The sequence below is a fragment of the Triticum urartu genome, chromosome 7A (assembly GCF_056163025.1).
Source record: "Triticum urartu cultivar PI428250 chromosome 7A, HENAU_Tu73, whole genome shotgun sequence".
NCBI lineage: Eukaryota > Viridiplantae > Streptophyta > Magnoliopsida > Poales > Poaceae > Triticum > Triticum urartu.
In genome coordinates, this window is record NC_141879.1 from 47140773 (window position 1) to 47158327 (window position 17555).

Genomic DNA, 17555 nt, shown 5'->3' on the forward strand with positions numbered 1-17555 from the left:
CGTGTATGATTATGTTATGCGATGATACTTGGTGAACTTACCATCTACTCTCTTCTACATGCTGCAAGATGGAGGCTGCCAGAAGCATAGTCTTCGACAGGACTAGCTATCCCTCTCTTATTTTGGCATTATGCAATTCAGTCCATCGATATTGCCCCTTTACACTGATACCCATGCATATTTAGTGTAGATCCTTGCTTGCGAGTACTTTGGATGAGTACTCATGGTTGCTTTTCTCCCTCTTTTCCCCTTTCCATTCTTCTCAGTTGTCACAACTAGATGCTGGAGCCCAGGAGTCAGACACCACCTTCGACGACTCCCACTACACCGAGGGTGCCTACTACTACGTCCAGGCCGCCGACGACGACCAGGAGTAGTTTAGGAGGATCCTAGGCAGGAGGCCTGCGCCTCTTTCGATCTGTATCCCAGTTTGTGCTAGCCATCTTATGGCACCTTGTTTAACTTTATGTCTGTACTCGGATATTGTTGCTTCCGCTGACTCGTCTATGACCGAGCACTTATATTCGAGCCCTCGAGGCCCCTGGCTTGTATTATGATGCTTGTATGACTTATTTTATTTTTAGAGTTGTGTTGTGATATCTTCCTGTGAGTCCCTGATCTTGATCGTACATGTTTGCCTGTATGATTAGTTTACGATTGAATCGGGGGCGTCACAGATCCGCTCCTCTAGATGTGGCCTGCATGCCTACATCTGCGCTAGCAGTTCAGCTCCTTGCTATATGTACTCTGTACCTGTTCTCTATCAATAACAACAGTGTGTGTGGAAATCCCAACCTTAGCTTGGTATCAGTCGCCATGGCCTTCGAGGACCTCTTCGGCGAACCTCCCTCCCCGGTGCCCCACTACTCCTCCTCCTCCTCCTTGTCGGTTCACTCCGGGACCTCTCCCCTCCCCTCCACCACCCTGGCCATCTCTCCACCACCGCTGCCGCCACCCTTTCCCTCAACGCCCCTCCTTCCTCCTCCCAGCCTCCGCTCACCATCCACAACGACCACATCTCCAACTACATCAAATTCAAACTGGACTAGGAGGAGAATAACTTCTCTAAGTGGCGCACCTTCTTCCACATCGTTCTTAGCCAGTACCGCGTCGAGGATCATGTTGATCGCCCCCCACCTGCTAATGCCGACGCCGCTTGGCTCGCCATCGACCACCGTATGACGCTCTGGATCCTCTTCACTCTTGCGGATTCTCTCCTCGATCTCATCACCGGTGGTGCCGTCACCGCCTACACGGCATGGCACCACATCTCCGACTACTTTCTCGCCCATCAGGGGGCCCAGGTCCTCCATCTCACTCGTCGATACAGGAATCTGCAGCAGGGCGATCTACCCATCGTCGAGTATGCCCGCCGCCTTATGTCTCTGGCGGAGAACTTGGCGGACATTGGCGCCGCCGTCATCGACTATGACCTCACCATGCAGCTCGAGACGATTCGCATCATGCTGGGGGACACGAACCCGCTCCCTCCCTTCGGCGTGGTGCGCTCGTGCCTTGAGCTTGCCGAGTACAATCTCTCCCTCCACGCCGCCACCCAGGGCGCCTCCGTCCTCTCCATCACCAATGGCAGCCCTGGCGGCTCCGGCAGCTCAGGTGGCTCCGGTGATCGCGGCGACCGCGCCCCTCCTGGCACCCCCGCGGGGCGCGGCACCGGTGGTGCCCTTGGCTCCGGCTCTGATTGTGGCCATGGCCGTGCCGCGGTGGCTCCGTCCGAGGCCAGGGGCGTCCTGACTCCAGCGGTCGCGGCTCTCAGCAGGCGTCGGCGACTCCGTGGACGGGCTACTTCGCTCCCTACGGCATGGCACTGCCTCCTCCACGCCTTAGCTGGGCACCTCCCAATGCTGTGGGGGTCCTTGGCCTCGCCCCGGCGTGCACTCGCAGGTCTATGCTGTGATGTTCTCTGGACCAGCGCCTCCTGCCGCTCCCACGCCGTACCTGTCGGGCCCTTCTTCATGGGATCACGCCGCCCTCTTCACCACCACCTCTAGCCAGCACTGCCTCCCCAACACTGGTGCAGAATGGTTCCTCAACTCCGGTGCATCCACCCATGTCACCGGCAACTCTGGTAACCTCTCTACGTCTCGTTCTCTTCCAAAGCATTCTTGTTCAAGTATTACTGTTGGTAATGGGGCTCATCTTCCTATTGTTGCTCTGGGCTCTACCACTCTCTCTCCCTCCCATCTTTCCCTTCGTGATGTCACCATCTATCCTGGTGTCATCCAAAATCTAATCTCTGTTCGCAAAATATCCACTGACAATAATGTTTCCGTTGAATTTAATCCCCATGGTTTTTCTGTGAAGGATTTTCCCACCAGGAGACTCATCATGACGTCCAGTGGTCCCGGTCCACTCTACCCGCTTCATGGCAACCCTTCCACCAGCGGCGCTGCTTTCCATAGTACAAGTGGTGATCTATGGCACAGGCGGCTTGGCTATCCAGGCAAGGCTTCATTAGTTTCCCTTTCCAAGACTTTACTTCCCGATTGTAATAATGCTCGTAGCTCCTCTTGTACTGCCTGTCAACTTGGAAGACAGCCACGTTTATCTTTGCCTTCCTCCAATAATGTTACTTCTGCTCCGTTTGATCTTATTCATTGTGATCTTTGGACGTCTCCTATTACAAGTTTTTCTGGTTATGCGTATTATCTTATCATTCTCGATGATTATACTCACTACTCTTGGTCTTTTTCATTACGCCACAAGTCCGACACCTCCCTCACCCTTCAACGCTTCTTTCTCTACTCCTTACCCAATTTCACACACTCATTAAATGCATGCAATGTGACAATGTCGGCGAATTCATCAACACCTCACTCCACACCTTTTTCTCCAACAACGGCATCACCTACCGCCTCTCTTGCCCTCACACATCACCACAAAACGGCAAGGCAGAACGCATGATACGCACCACCAACGATGTTGTCCGCACACTTCTCCTTCAAGCCCGCCTTCCTCTCCAATTTTGGGTCGAGGCCCTACACACTGCCACCCTTCTTCTCAATCGTCGCCCATCCACAAAAATTGCACCACACACCCCTTACTTCCTTCTCACCGGCGTTCAACCCCGATACGATCATCTTCGCATTTTCGGATGCTTGTGTTTCCCCAACCTCTACGCCACTAGCCCTCACAAACTTGCTCCACGGTCCACCCGATGTGTTTTTATTGGGTGCCCTCTCGAACAGAAGGGATATAGGTGTTTCGATCTTCACACTCGCAAAGTCATTGTGTCCCGTCACGTCATCTTTGATGAAACAGAATTTCCCTACCTCCCACCCACATAGCTGCCTCTAGCCACACCATCCACACCGGATCCGCCCGCCCTGATACGCCCTGGCACGATCTGTTACGGGATCTGCGCTCCACCTACCTCGTCCGCTGCATCCCCAGGTGGATCTCTGATAACCCACAAGTATATGGGATCAATTGTAGCCTCTTTCGATAAGTAAGAGTGTCGAACCCTACGAGGAGCTAAAGGTAGAACAAATATTCCTCAAGTTCTATCGACCACCGATATAACTCTACGCACGCTTAACGTTCGCTTTACCTAGAACAAGTATGAAACTAGAAGTACTTTGTAGGTGTTTTTGGATAGTCAAGCAAGAATATAAAGAGCACGTAAAAAAAAGTAGGGGCTGTTTAGATAAAGACACAACTAAATTAGTTATAGTGGAGAGCTTTTTGTCACGAGAAAGTTATTTGTCCCTAGTCAATCGATAACTAGACCGGTAATCATTATTGAAATTTTATGTGAGGGAGAGGCATAAGCTAACATACTTTCTCTTCTTGGATCATATGCACTTATTATTGGAACTCTAGCAAGCATCCGCAACTACTAAAGATCATTAAGGTAAAACCCAACCATAGCATTAAAGTATCAAGTCCTCTTTATTCCCATACGCAAACATCCTACTTACTCGGGTCTGTGCTTCTGTCACTCACGTAACCCACCATAAGCAAATCATGAACATATTGCAAACACTACAACGGGGATCCCTCATGCTTGCACAACACGGAGAGCACCATACGACAGCACCAACAATAAAACATGCAACTCAAACCAATCACGGTCATCAATTAACCCATAGGAAAAAATGGATCTACTCAAACATCATAGGATAGCCATACATCATTGGGAAATAATATATAGTGTTGAGCACCATGTTTAAGTAGAGATTACAGTGGGTAAAAGAGGGGTTACACCGCTGCATAGAGGTGGGAAGAGTTGGTGATGAGGGCGGTGAAGTTGTTGGTGTAGATTGCGGACACAATGATGGCCCCGGCGGCACTCTGGTGCCACCGGAAGCGAGGGGAAGAGAGCCCCCCCTCCTTCTTCTTCTTCCTTGACCTTCTCCCTAGATGGTAGAAGGGTTTCCCCTCTGGTCCATGGTCTCCATGGCGTGGGAGGGGCGAGAGCCCCTCCGAGATTGGATCTGTCTCTCCGTCTCTCTCGGTTTCTGCGTTCCCTGATTCTGCCCTTTTACCGTTTCTTAAATTCTCGGAGATCCGTAACTCCGATTGGGTTGAATTTCGGACAAAATTTTTATACGGATATTGGCTTTCTTGCGGCGTAAGAAGGGCTCCAACCGCCTTACGGGGTGTCCACGAGGGCCCAGGGCGCGCCTAACCCCCTGGGTTGCGCCCCCTGCCTCGTGGCCCCCTCGGGCATCGTATCGCGTTGATTCTTCTTCCCCAAAATCACATATATTCCAAAAAAATCTCCGTCAGTTTTTATCCCATTTGGACTCCGTTAGATATGGATTTTCTGCGAAACAAAAAACATGCAACAAACAGGAGCTAGCACTGGGCACTGGATCAATATGTTAGTCCCAAAAATAGTATAAAAAGTTGCCAAAAGTATATGAAAGTTGTAGAATATTGGCATGGAACAATAAAAAATTATAGATACGACGGAGGCGTATCAGCATCCCCAAGCTTAATTCCTGCTCGTTCTCGAGTAGGTAAATGATAAAAAAGATATTTTTTGATGTGGAATGCTACCTAACATAATCTTGATCATGTAATCTAATCATGGCATGGATATTAAGACACGAGTGATTCAAAGCAATAGTCTATCATTTGACATTAAGAAAATAATACTTCAAGCATACTAATAAAGGAATCATGTTTTTTCAAAATAACATGGCCAAAGAAAGTTATCCCTACAAAATCATATAATCTGGCTATGCTCCATCTTCACCACAGAAAATATTCAAATCATGCACAACCCCGATGACAAGCCAAGCAATTGTTTCACACTTTTGACGTTCTCAAACCTTTTCAACTTTCACGCAATACATGAGCGTGAGCCATGGACATAGCACTATAGGTGGAATAGAATATGATGGTGGAGGTTATGTGGAGAAGACAAAAAGGGAGAAAGTCTCACATCGACGCGGCTAATCAACGGGCTATGGAGATGCCCATCAATTGATCTCAATGTGAGGAGTAGGGATTGCCATGCAATGGATGCACTAGAGCTATATGTGTATGACAGCTCAAGCTAGAAACTAAGTGGGTGTGCATCCAACTTGCTTGCTCATGAAGACCTCGGGCATTTGAGGAAGCCCATCATTAGAATATACAAGCCACGTTCTATAATGAAAATTCCCACTAGTATATAAAAGTGATAACTCAAGAGACTCTCTATATGAAGAACATGGTGCTACTTTGAAGCACAAGTGTAGTAAAAGGATAGTAACATTGCCCCTTTTTTCTCTTTTTTTTGGTGGGCTTCTTTGCCCCCCTTTTTTATTTAGGCTTCTTTGGCCTCTCTTTTTTGGGGGGGGGCAATGCTCTAATAATGATGATCATCACACTTTTATTTACTTACAACTCAATATTACAACTCAATACTAGAACAAAGATATGACTCTATATGAATGCCTCCGGCGGTGTACCGGGATGTGCAATGATCTAGCATAGCAATGACATCAAAAAACGGACAAGCTATGAACACATCATGCTAGCTATCTTACGATCATGCAAAGCAATATGACAATAAATGCTCAAGCCATGTATATGATGATGATGGAAGTTGCATGGCAATATATCTCGGAATGGCTATGGAAATGCCATGATAGGTAGGTATGGTGGCTGTTTTGAGGAAGATATAAGGAGGCTTATGTGTGATAGAGTGTATCATATCACGGGGTTTCGATGCACCGGCGAAGTTTGCACCAACTCTATAGGTGAGAAAGGGCAATGCACAGTACCGAAGAGGCTAGCAATGATGGAAGGGTGAGAGTGCGTATAATCCATGGACTCAACATTAGTCATAAAGAACTCACATACTTATTGCAAAAATCTATTAGTCATTGAAACAAAGTACTACGCGCATGCTCCTAGGGGGATAGATTGGTAGGAAAATACCATCGCTCGTCCCCGACCGCCACTCATAAGGAATACAATCAATAAATACCTCCTTATCCTCATATCGAGACATACAAAACTCGGTAAGATCCATTAGTATAATAAAGCAAATCACTACTCTAAGTACTGTTGCAAACCAATTCATATTTTTCTTTTGCACTGTAGCTACTGTAATATAACTTTTCCATGGCTTAATCCACTGATATAAATCGATAGTTTCATCAAAACAAGCAAACTATGCATCAAAAACAAAATATGTCTTAAACAGGACAGTCTGTAGTAATCTGAACATTCACCATATTTCTGGTACTCCAAGAATTCTTCCAAAATTATTAAAAATAAACAATTTGTATATAAATACAGTGCAAAAATTTTCAGACCCGTTTGACGTTCCAGTAAAAAATGTAAAATCGTGCACTACAGAGAAAGTTTCTGTTTTGCACCGCACAAACCAACAAGCAATGTAAACATCCTAAAGGCAAATCTTGGCACATTATTTTTATAATACAATGGAATTGTACAGGGGGGTAATTATTTTTGTTGAAAAGTTGCTGTAATCAAGATTCACAAAGTTTCCATGGGCATGAAAAAGTTCAAGGCTAGCTCCCATTTTAACAATGCTCGTCTTTCTCACTTTTGCTTTTCTTTTTGAAAAAGTTTTAGGTTCCCCTCTTTATTTTTTTGTTTTTAAACTTTATAAAAACACACAACAGAAATAAATGACTCTCTAAAACATCCGGGTTGTATCCCTAGCAGCGCTTTCTTTAAAGCCATTAAGCTAGGCATATAGTGCTCAAGTAATCGATCCACCCAGATCTCAAGGTATATCAAAGCCAATTTTAATTAACAATGATTTGTGATTTAGTAGTGAGCACAAAGTAACATATATCATGCAACAACGAAGTCTAACTCTCTTCCTATGCATCAGCACGTCATAAAAGAACAATTCATGCACACAAAGTAAAGGCCAATGCATAGTATAAACAGTTTCTTGCAATTTTATCGTGTTGGAAACACAGAGACGTGGAGATGTAGTTCCTCTCTCAAAATAATTGCAAGTAGGAGCAGCAAGCACATGCATATTAAAATCATCAAAAAAAATCATCATGTGCAACGGTAAAATGCAACCCATCAACATAATCCTTAATAAGAGCAAACTTCTCCGATATAGTATAGTCGGGAGAATTCAAAAAGATAATAGGACTATAGCAAGCTCATCTTTATAAGCATAATTCATATTGGCATCTTGGCCACAAGCATAGCAAGCATCATCAAAAAGGGATATTTCAAAAGAATGAACGGGATCATAACAATCATCATAGCATTCATCTTTCGGTAAGAACGAAGGGACATTAAATAATGTATGAGTTGGAGAGTTACTCTCATTAGAAGGTGGGCACGGGTAGCTAATCCGCTCTTCTTCCTTTTGTTCTTCGCTCTCCTCATCACCTTTTTCATCCAATGAGCTCACAGTTCCATCAATTTCTTCTTCCATAGAATCCTGCAAAATATTAACCTCTTCTTGGACAGCGGAGACTCTCTCAATAAAATCATCAATATCAGAATTGAATTCATAATTCTCATAGCAATATTTATGGATAGCTAACTTTTCAGGTCTATAAACTGAATCATCGAAATCTTCAAACTCTTTAAACAAAGATTCAATTTCACATGCACCCTTAAAAGCAACAAATTCTTCTATTCGTTCCACATCATAGTAACCATATATACCTCTGACATAAGAAGCCAAGGTTTCATTATCATTAAATTTGCATGAAAAGGGAAGGTGTGGAGCCTTCATCCTAGAGCAACAAGTATAATCATACCTCAAGCATAGTTTCCTAGAATACCAATACAACATATAAAATTGATCCCATAATAGTTTCCCTTTTTAGTCAAGTGATAGTCCCTAAAGTATTCACCACTACTAGGGAAAACCCTAGCAGTAGTGCTGGTTTTATTCTCACTAGTAGCGCGGGTAGGCGCGCTACTAATAAGGCGCTACAGCTATTGCTTAGCAGTAACGTGTGCCGCACGCGCTACTGCTAGGACAAATAGCTGCAGCACTTGTTCACTCCCACGCTACTGCTAATGTAACTACTGGCAACGTGTTTTCTTTCCATCGCTACTAGTATTGTTTTTTTATTTTTAGTGTATTTATGCCCATCGTACAAATATTGGTACAATACCAGTTATGACGTTTACATCATTATGTCCATAATAGTGTGTCAAATGAAGGTGGATTAGGTTCAAGTGGAGGCAATATGTGGTGCATGTCAAAAGTATACTACTAATCAAAACTTGATCTAGTTTGGACTAGTAGTACTTTCGATGTGCACCACATGTTGCCTCCACTTGAATCTAATCCGCCAGCACAAGCTATTTAATCATCATCATAATCATTACCACCAACAATATTTATTTAATCACCACTAACACTAGCTAATAATAATCATCAGTCATTACCACCAACGCTAGCTATTTTATCATCATAGTAATAGTGTAGCACATCATCATCCTCAAACTCATTTCTAGCTAATCACTCCTGCTGCTCTCTCTTAGGTAAAACAACATAAAACATGTGTAGCTCTCCTCCTTGATCAAGTTGGAGCATGCAGATGAACCTGTCTCCTAATTTTGGGTAGCACATCTGTTTGCTGCCCCCTAGTACTTGTCTGCGCTCCCCCATCACATATCTGGTCCAGTCTTGCACTATTAAGCATTCATCGCTGATCTTGAATGCACTAAAGTAACATGTAGGATATCTTGGCCGTAAGCTAATAATACTCATGCTACCTTTAGTCTCGATCCCATAAGGCACAACATTCATCGGGAGTCCCTGTTGAAGAACATCGTATGGTTACATACTTAGCAATGAAGTTTAGCTTCACAAATAATGTATGGAAAAGATGCACTGCGGACAAATATTAAAAATCTTACCATCCTTCCTAAATAGATGTGACCGAAGTTCATTACGAACACTATTGATCGCACGTTTTCAGTACTAACATTTCTAAGTCCAGGAAGAAAATTTGTCTTGACAGTATCAAGATCCTCAAGCCATGAAACATAATGACTTAGCTCCTCGCAGTTTAGTTCAGCCCCGGGACAGTAGTAGGTCCTGTCTACCAAGCGCCGGACATGTTTGCTTGCACCGAAATAAGCTGACAATACAAATTAGTTGTCAACTATTTTTGAATAAACAATATCAAAGACATAAATATGGTTGAGAAACTTACATAATGGTGTAACTGGAGGCGTCTGCACATCGACCCAGATGTCGGTATTACCTTCAATATCATCTTCCGGACGAATATCAAAGGTGATAACCATATCAGGCTCAAATGCATAAGTCTTGCATAGTGCTCGCCATGTTTTGCATCCAAAATAGGTGTAGTCGTCTGAATTGTAGAATTTTGCATGGAAAATATAACCATGCTCGGTCTTCAAGTAAACTTTCTTTACCTCCATAGCATGACTGAAACCTATCTTATCCAATACAAAAACTCTTGCATGGCACGGGATACACTAGTAGAATAGTAAAAAAAATAAGTTGAAGCAAATGAAGCAGATGTCATGCTTAATTACGAAAAAGGACTTGTCGTTGTGACTTACTGTATCCACTTCAAAGTTCTCGTCCAGCTTGATGCTGAAGCGCCTATCATCATCTAGCAAGATTTCGTCGCACAGGCCGCGCTCGTCTTCGCAGTATTTGCAAATATCGAAATCCTTTTTGTCGTCAGACATTTCCTATGTTCATAGTTAAAACATTAATTGAAAATCAATAGAAGACAACTACCAGGATACTCAACACATAAATCCGGGGCACTCGATATTTCCTACATATCTGGCAAAGTCATGCCAAAATTCACGGAAAAATCCAGCATGACCTTTGCTAAAATAGGACATATCGAGCGCCTGAAATTTGCCGGAACGGAAATGAATCAACACTCCGGCAAAACATAGGCCACTCGGAGGTGTAACCTGCAAACATGACCGGCCACTTGGATATTGAGCAACACAAGATATACATTTCAAAATATCTTATAAGACTCAAATTAGCATGCATTCAATAAGCAAAAGTAAATTATCTCATGCGTCCGTACATCGTCGAATATTATCACTAATACATCCCGAATAGTGTCATACATATAACATCACTAGTACAACTGAAACCCTAGCACACGACGGGTATCGGCATGGGCGGTGGACACCCACAGAGAAGGAACCATCACGGGATCATAGCTCCAGTGAGATCCCTGGAGAACCTGCCAGGTATTGGAGAACCTGTGCTACAACGCAAACAAGTAGCGACGGATGTGTGCGTCCTCCTCACTGACACGGTGACGCACCACCTCTGCGGAGTCCACGAGCCTCTGGACCGTCACTGGCCCAAGCGACCGCCACCAAAGAAGGTTCGGGTCAACGACAGGCTGGCTCCTCACCAACCTGCACCCCCGGTAGGTAGCGCCTCCCAGTACCACCCCGGCGGAGCCCGGTCCCGGACATGGCCCATCTGGTCAAGCAGGTGTCGTCCTCCGCCGACTCGATGACGAGGATGCGGGATAGGCATCGTCCACGTCGATGCGGGAAAATTGATTTAACTAAAAAAAGAGCAACAAGTTCTTGCTAACTAGTTCTATTAATTCAACTAGTTCTTACTAAAAATAAACTTACTATAAATAAAAATATCCTAGTACCTAATTAGTACCTAGTTCTTAGTAACTAATTAGTACCTAGGAACTACTGCCCTAATTACCATCTAATTTGATGAACCTATAGGGGTGGAAAGTGGTAGCGGATATTCCAATTATCCAACTATAAAGTGAAATAAGTGGTCAAATTTTACTCGTTTTATGATTCATCTTAGAAATTTGATTCGTTTCCACCCTTACATGAACCCTAACTCATTTGAGCCGCATCCGCATCCGATTCGTTTCCACCCATACATGAACCCTAACTAATTTGATGGAGGTAGAAACCCTAGGAAGAGGTAGGGGAGAGGGAGGAGCAGGCGTGCTCACCTCGGGAGCCTGCGACGAGGGAGGGGCAGGCGGTGTCAAGGTCGTGGTCGGGGCTCCGGGGCGGCGTTGAGGTCGGGGGCGGGGCGGCGTTGAATCTGGGGTCGGGGGCGGCGTAGAGGGTGTGTGGAGAGTGCGCGGTGGCCGAGGGTCGACGGCGGCGGCGAGAGTGGAGTTGGATTTGGGGGATGAAGTGGCCGTGGGGAAGGACGAACCTCGTGGTTAAGTCAGAAGTACCAGTAGCGCGTTCCAGAAAGGGCGCTACTGCTACGTTAGCTACAGCGCATTCTGGAATACGCGCTACTGGTACACCATTCTCTTTTTTCCCCTTTTTCATTTAGTTTTCGTCACATTTTATTTTTTCCTTTCACCTTATTCTATTTATTTCATTTTCAATTACCTTTCTATTTGCTTTGCATTTAATTTTATATCCTCTATCAGTAGCGAGTTTAGACTAAAACGCGCTGCTACAAAGAAAGTAGCGGTAGCACGGTTCGTTATAGGTCGCTACTACATTGTGTAGCCTATCGGCTAAGCCGTGGGAATTTTAGCAGTAACGTGTTTAGAAGGAGACGCGCTACTTCTAGAACTTTATCTGCAGCGCGGTTTGCGCAGGCGCGCTACTGCTACTTAGCACCAGCGTGCTTTTTTGACCCTCGCTACTGCTAAAGTTCTGTGTATAAGGTTTTCCCTAGTAGTGCACGTTGATCCAACGTGTCTCCCATTACATAATTGAATGGGGTTTTCTCAGGATTATTAAAGTAGCACATAATTTCTTTCACATAATGAGCATCGAGGGTTTTAGGAGGTTCCCCATCTCCATGAGTAGCAAGTAAACCTAATTGTTTTTGGTATTTCATGTTCCATATCCATAACTAAAGATAGAGAACAACTAAGAACAGGAAAAAAATTACTTAGTGATAAAGCAAACAAGCACACACGAGAATATTCACCCCATGCTATAATAACTCCCCGGCAACGACGCCAGAAAAAGGTCTTGATAACCCACAAGTATAGGAGACCAATTGTAGCATCTTTCGATAAGTAAGAGTGTCGAACCAAACGAGGAGCTAAAGGTAGAACAAATATTTCCTCAAGTTCTATCGACCACCGATACAACTCTACGCACGCTTAACGTTCGCTTTACCAAGAACAAGTATGAAACTAGAAGTACTTTGTAGGTGTTTTTGGATAGGTAAGCAACAATATAAAGAGCACGTAAATAGAAAGTAGGGGCTGTTTAGATAAAGACACAACTAAATTAGTTATAGTGGAGAGCTTTTTGTCACGAGAAAGTTATTTGTCCCTAGGCAATTGATACCTAGACCGGTAATCATTATTGCAATATTATATGAGGGAGAGGCATAAGCTAACATACTTTCTCTTCTTGGATCATATGCACTTATGATTGGAACTCTAGCAAGCATTCGTAACTACTAAAGATCATTAAGGTAAAACCTAACCATAGCAGTATCAAGTCCTCTTTATTCCCATACACAAACAACCTACTTACTCGGGTCTGTTCTTCTGTCACTCACGCCACCCACCATAAGAAAATCATGAACATATTGCAGACCCTACAGCAGGGATACCTCACGCTTGTGTGACATGGAGAGCACCATAGGACAGCACCAATAATAAAACATGCAACTCAAACCAATCACGATCATCAATTAACCCATAGGACAAAACGGATCTACTCAAACATCATAGATAGCCATACATCATTGGGAAATAATATATAGTGTTGAGTACCATGTTTAAGTAGAAATTACAGTGGGTAAAAGAGGGATTACACCGCTGCATAGAGGGGGGAATAGTTGGTGATGACGGCGGTGAAGTTGTTGGTGTAGATTGCGGTGACGATGATGGCCTCGGCGGCACTCCGGTGCCACCGGAAGAGAGGGGGAGAGAGCCCCCCTCCTTCTTCTTCTTCCTTGACCTTCTCCCTAGATGGGAGAAGGGTTTACCCTCTGTTCCATGGTCTCCATGGCGTGGGAGAAGCGAGAGCCCCTCCGAGATTGGATCTGTCTCTCTCTATTTCTGTGTTCCCTGATTCTTCCCTTTCACCGTTCCTTAAATTTCCGGAGATCCCTAACTCCGATTGGGCTGCATTTTGGACCCGATTTTTATCCGGATATTTGATTTCTTGCGGCGAAAGAATGGCTCCAACTGCCTTACGGGGTGGCCACGAGGGCCCAGGGCGCGCCTGGCCCCCTGGGGCGCGCCCCCTGCCTCGTGGCCCCCTCGTGCATCATATCGCGTTGATTCTTCTTCCCCAAAATCACATATATTCCAAAAAAATCTCTATACGTTTTTATCCCGTTTGGACTCTGTTTGATATGGATTTTCTACGAAACAAAAAACATGCAACAAACAGGAACTCGCACCGGGCACTAGATCAATATGTTAGTCCCAAAAATAGTATAAAAAGTTGCCAAAAGTATATGAAGGTTGTAGAATATTGGCATGGAACAATCAAAAATTATAGATACGACGGGAGACGTATAAATCTCCCGCAGGCAGACCCTGCGAACCCATGCAGCCATCCACGTCTCGCCACGTGCCCGCCTGCTCCCCCACTACCTCCACAGGATCCACCTCCCCACCGAACGGACCCCACGCGTCCCCTCCTCCCATGCCACCTACCGCGTCACCTACTGCCCCGTCCGAATCCTCCTCTGATTTCGCGCCTTCCTCCCCTGACGCCTCTGCTTCTGATCCTACCAAATCCTCCTCTTGTTTTGTGCCGCCCACTCCCTCCCCTCCACGTCTCCCCCCAATGCAGTCCCCATCTTACCTCCTCTAAACCCACATAAAATGACAACCCGGGCAAAATCTGGTTTTGCTCAACCGAGATGTTTATTTTTTGTCACCTCCTCTACTGATATTTCACCACTTCCCTTTTCTTACAAATCTGCCTTAAAGGATCCCCATTGGCACGCAGCTATGCTTGATGAGTTTAATGCTTTGTTAAAGAACGATACGTGGTGTTTGGTTCCTAGACCTGCAGGTGTCAATGTGATCACCGGGAAGTGGATCTTTCGGCACAAGCTTCATCTGGATGGCTCGTTAGCTCGCTACAAGCCTCGTTGGGTTCTCCGTGGGTTCACTCAACAAGAGGGCATCGACTACACCGAGACCTTTAGTCCGGTTGTCAAACCGGCTACGATGCGTGTGGTTCTTAGCCTCGCTACTGCTCACTCTTGGCCCATCCATCAAATGGATGTCAAGAACGCCTTTCTACATGGCACACTTGGTGAAATCGTCTATTGCAATCAGCCCACCGGCTTCCTTGATTCCTCTCGCCCCACCCATGTCTGCCTTTTGAAAAAGTCATTGTATGGGTTGAAACAGGCGCCTCGCACTTGGTTCCTTCTGTTCTAGGCTTTCCTTCTCTCCTTGGGTTTCGTTGCTTCTAAGTGCGACACTTCCCTCTTTATTTTTCGTCATGGTTCAGCCATTGCCTACCTCCTTCTATACATGGATGACATCATCCTCACCGCCAACACCACTTCCACATTACACTCCATCATCTCATCCCTCAAGTCCGAATTTTCCATGACCGATCTTGGTGACATTCACCACTTCCTTGGTGTCAACATAACCTGCTCCAAGCATGGCCTCTTCCTCTCCCAACAACAATACATCCTCGAGATCTTAGACCGCGCAAAGATGAGAAATTTCAACCCCATCGACACAAAGTCCAAACTTTCTACCACCGCTGGTGCACCCGTTCCCGACCCTACCCTCTATCGCAGCCTCGCAGGTGCCCTCCAGTATCTTACTTTGACACGCCCTGACATTTCCTGTGCGATGCAACAGGCTTGTCTCTTCATGCATGATCCACGCACCTCTCATCTTCAGTTCGTCAAGCGGATCTTGCGGTATCTCAAGGCCACCTCTCATTACGGGCTCCAACTCTATCACTCTCCTGACCATGACTTGGTGGCTTATTCTGATGTAGATTGGGCTGGTTGTCGGGGATATACCCTGCGGTATTGACCCGGCTGGGACTTGGTGTTTCAATGGTGACCCGGCAGATTATAAGTCAGCAGATGTTAAGTCAGATTATAAGTCGGCAGATGTTATGTCAGATTATAAGCCGGCAAATGTTAAGTTAGATTATAAGCCGGCAGATGTTAAGTCAGATTATAAGCCGGCAGATGTTAAGTCAGATGGTAAGCCGGCGGATAGATTACAAGTCAGATTATAAGCCAGATGGTAAGCCGGAGGACAGATTATAAGCCAGATTATAAGTCAGATTGTAAGCCAGGTGGTAAGCCGGCAGATAGTGGTAAGCCGGCAGATAGTCATAACCCGGCAGACAGAGTCGCCTGGGGTTAATAAAGATGTTAAGAGGCCCATGACGTTAAGAAGCCCATGACATTAAGAAGCCCATGGAGAGAAGCCCGTGACGAAGTTAGAAATAGTTAAAGTCCCAATCCAAGTTGGACTCTATATGTAACCCGCCCCTTCAACTTATATAAAGAGGGGCAGGGCACCCCAAGAGAGGGAGAAAATAATCTTAAGGCTAGACACAATTAGGAGAGCCGGATATATGGCGACTCCCTCGTGATGATAATAAGACCTAGCCACAAACAGCATGTAGGGTTGTTACCGGATGATATTTCCCGGGTCCGAAGCTGTTTAAACCCTTGTCTTGTGTTGCGTCTCTCGATTCCGCACAACCCCTCTCAAGCTACCACATAGATGCGTTGGCCTCACGACTAAGTACTTTCAACAAGGACATCTGTCATGACAATTCCATAACAGTTGGCGCCCACCGTAGGGCCTGCGTATGGTGGTGTTGAGTTCTTGAAGGGATTTTTTCTAGGGTTCGAGAAGTTCGTGATTTTCCGGTTCAATGAAAGCTGGCATGGAAAATTCACATCAACTATAAGTTCATCAGTCAAAATTGAGGAAGTGTTTTTGGGCGGCGGATTTGAGATTGAGACTGTTTTAGGGTTACATGTTGTACGGCCGCCTCACGGGCCATGGTAATCCGCCGAGTCCAGGATGAGGTCTTGGCAGGAGGCGATTTATCTGCCATGTTCCTACTCCGAGGACGACTGAAGTTCAGTCGAGCTGTCCGACCACAGGTTTCGCCAAGTTATCATAGCTGCAGCTCTTTATCCGGTTTACCCGGTGGAAATCCCAAAAGGCTGCAGCTGTCCTTGGTGTTCTGACGCGTTGCAACCGCTGCTCCGTACGCAGTGTCCATATTACCTACCACTCACACGGAAATCAAGTCCCGAGGCAAACATTGATCTACTGCTGTTGCTTTGTGTGTGTAAACCAAAGTCAAGTCATCAGAGCAACTTCAACGGGCCGACCCAAACGCACGGCGATTCGTCCGCTTTTTATCCGTTTGGGTCGGCCGCCCGCCCGGCGTCCGCCCAGTTTGGCATTTGGGTCGGCAATGCGCCCAACGCGCTAACCCATTTCATGTCCGCATTCAACTTTTAAATAAAAAAGGCCCACGGCCGATCATGCCAGCGGCCATGTCTCATGCCGGCACCATGCCAGCACCGGCATACAATGTCGGCTTCAGAAAATACCACAGTTCATGCTGGCGCACTCGCCAGCCTACCGGCACACATGCCAGCACACAAAAAATGGTGGGACTTGGAGTTCGACCACGCCATTGCGGCTCCCATGGTCATGCCGGCACACCTGCCGGCATACAAAAAGATGGCCCTCGACACCATAGATCACTCGTCCTCGAACTTGAGCATGTCGGCCTGCATCTTCTCGAACCACGGCCTCTTCCTTGATGACAAGGCGTTGAGATCCACCTTCATGATCTCCACCCCGGTCATCATGCTTGCAAGAGCCACTTCTTTCACCTTTGTCTTGGCGTTGGCGGCCTCGATCTCTAGCATCTTGGCTTGCTTCTCAGCCTCGAGCTCGAACATCTTGGCTTGCTTCTCGGCGTCAAGATCAAGCCTCCTCCTTTGGATCTCCATGAAAGCATCCATTTGCTCCGCCTTGAAACACCGGCGCTCCTCCTCCATTGAGTCCTTCTTATTCATCATGCCGTCCACACTTGCGATCAAGGCGTTGGTGGCCGCATCTCGCTTGTCCTCCTTCTTGGAATTGGTCTTCTCCGCGGTCGTGCTGGCTCGCCCTCCCCAACAT

At 45.9% G+C, this 17555-nt stretch overlaps 1 pseudogene; it reads left to right on the forward strand.

Annotated features, from left to right (window-relative positions):
• The first annotated feature begins 816 nt into the window (after positions 1–816).
• LOC147957553 (uncharacterized) lies at positions 817–15630 on the forward strand (annotated as a pseudogene).
• The last annotated feature ends 1925 nt before the right edge of the window (positions 15631–17555 follow it).